The sequence below is a fragment of the Arvicanthis niloticus genome, chromosome 8 (genome assembly GCF_011762505.2).
Source record: "Arvicanthis niloticus isolate mArvNil1 chromosome 8, mArvNil1.pat.X, whole genome shotgun sequence".
NCBI classification, from domain to species: domain Eukaryota; kingdom Metazoa; phylum Chordata; class Mammalia; order Rodentia; family Muridae; genus Arvicanthis; species Arvicanthis niloticus.
Window position 1 is genome coordinate 40,695,420 of NC_047665.1, and position 2,659 is coordinate 40,698,078.

A 2,659-nucleotide genomic window follows, 5' to 3' on the forward strand; every position below is an offset into this window, starting at 1 on the left:
TGAGGTCAAGGCCTGAAGCAAAAGGGGAAATTACAAGTTAGTGCCATTTATGAGGGGTGATGTCAAAGAGGTAAGGACCTTGGTGGAGTGTTTGATTACTTCCTCTACTATTCTGTTACTTAGAGATTGGACAATTGAGACATATTTTCTCTGGATGTGGATAGTACTTACTAGTGATCTGGCTTGATTTTTATGGTAGAGCTTACCAACAACTCCTGTCTTCCACCTGGGATCCCATGGGTTTTGTATGTAGAAAACGAGTGTTGTTGATAGAAGAAGTGATTGGTCCATGATCCTAGGATATGTATCCGACAACACCAATATGGGCAGCCTCCATATTTGTCTGGCCATTTTTTACAATGATCTTTTGTCTGGTCAAAGAGAAAGCAAGAAAAGAGATCATAATATTTAGATGGGAATAGATACAGGGATGACTGCAATTTAGATTTGTTCCTGGCATCCAGCTATAAAGCAGTTTCCTAACCCTATTGGGAAAGACTGTTAACTGTTGAGGTTTCTTGAACCTTGAATTTCCAGATGTAAGGGCTACCCTGGATGAAAACGAACAGCAGGGGGAGGATGAGAAGCTCATGTCTAATCCAATGAGGTGGAACACAGCTGCCGGAGTGGAGTCTCATTTTCTAAATTGGGGACAAGGGTCTCGACATCCTCTGGAACTTAACAGAGCATGGTCTTGTTAGGGTCGATGTGTATAAAGAATTTTTAGGTGTATGGATTAAAGGTTAGGAGAACTGGGTTGAGGAACAAGAAGAACAGAAAGAGGGGTTGGAGCAAAGATAGGTAAATGCCTGGGCATAGAGAACCTTTTTCTATTTATCAGACCGCTTGCAGTAAGTATGATGATGCCATAAAATAATTGAATCTAGCGTGCCATTAAGTGGCCATTTGGAGCCATTGTCTAATAGGTACTGAATCCAGACCTTATTGCAGAGGTGTACTAGTTTTGATGCCCTCAAGTCGGGCATTAACTTAAAAGATTTGAGATTTTCCAGGAGACATCCCAGTGGGGAGTCTGGAGATACTTATATTTGAAGACATCAAAGCACCCATTGAGGAGTTATTGAGTTATTCATACTAGTGTTCCAAGAATAATTCAATAGCAGAATTTTAGCCAGGCTAGATGACTAAGTCATCAGGTAGGCCCTCCAGAGGCTATATACAGTGAGTTCCAGACTCACTAGCACTGTGTGGTGCTGCTTCCCAGGTTTTGGCACCAAGGTTGTTTTGAAATCTCGGCTTGCATGCGGACAGACCACACCAGGCCAATCCAGTTCCAAGTGGCAGAGGTTTATTGTGTGTGTGTGTGGGGGGGGGAGTGATAGGGGGCGACGGAGACAAAGGGAGAAAAGAGAGAGAAGAAAAGAAAGGGGTGAAGGTCAGGAAGGGTCTGCCTTTTATTTAGGTTGTGATGTAACCACTTGAAGATAAGGGTTGGAAGTGGACTCTGGGAACGTATGCAATTGTCATGGCAACAATGCTTGGGTCCCGTCTCCTATGGGTGATATCACTGGGTTTGGAGGCAATCTGTCAAGCCAGTTCCTGATACCAACACCAGCTTCAAGCAAAGAAGAGACAAGAAGAAAGAAATTAGAGTCAGAGATTTCTATCTCTCTCTCTCTTCCCTCTATCCTTTCCTATCCAGTAATGGGGGTGGTGGTGAAACCCGGCAGATAAAGAGAGAGTGGGAAAAAGAAGAACCCATAAGGTAGTAAAAGACAGGTTACATCTTGTATTTTATTTGTCATGTTTGGTTATTTCTTAGAAGATTATTTTTTTCTAATGAGGGAGAAAAAGGGAGTATAATAGGAGGAGAGGGACTGGGAGGAATAGAGGGAGGGTAAACTATAACCAGGATATATTATACAATATATATTATATATTATGTATTTTTAATAAAAGAAAAATATGAAAAAGAAAAAAATGCAACACTTCACAACACATTATTTTATGTTCTCTGAACAACTGTATTTGGAGGTTTGGTAGTCAAGGCTGGAAGGATCAGTCTCCTTTCCAGCCATGGCATTTGAACTTTGAATACAGAGCATCTTTACAAAGTTCTTAGCTAGTAAACACCTTGTCATCCAACCACAAATATGATAGATTTTCATAAAAAAAAAACTTCCTATATTGTTCTCGAGATGCAAAACTACTATGTTTTTCTTCCACAATACAATAATGGACTTGCAAATATTATGCACAGAAAGAAACATTGTCACCTCTCACCTGGCTGGGAGTTCCTTTGGATGAGGGCTGCTTGCTGCTGTCTGAGTTACTCACACATTAAAAGTTTTCTCTTTGGATTAAAGAGGTTAAGAAAAAAACACATTCATTTATGGTAAGATTTGGTTGTATATTACACTCTCCAGTGTTATATCTGTGTGTAGCTATAAATAAAATAAATCAGTCATGTAATGTCTTGTCTGACAAAACAAGAACTCTGCAAGGATAGAGGATAAGTCGGATATTGAAAGAAGCTTCACTGACAAGTTATAGAGAGCTTTGAAATTGCACTTTGGAAAAAAAGTCCATTTTTTAAATCATTCAACCAATAATGATATGCTATGAACTTTGTGTCTGGTTCTGTGTATGCTAAGTGTTGAGGACAGAAGTGAAACACCACCTTGTTTATGTAGAACTT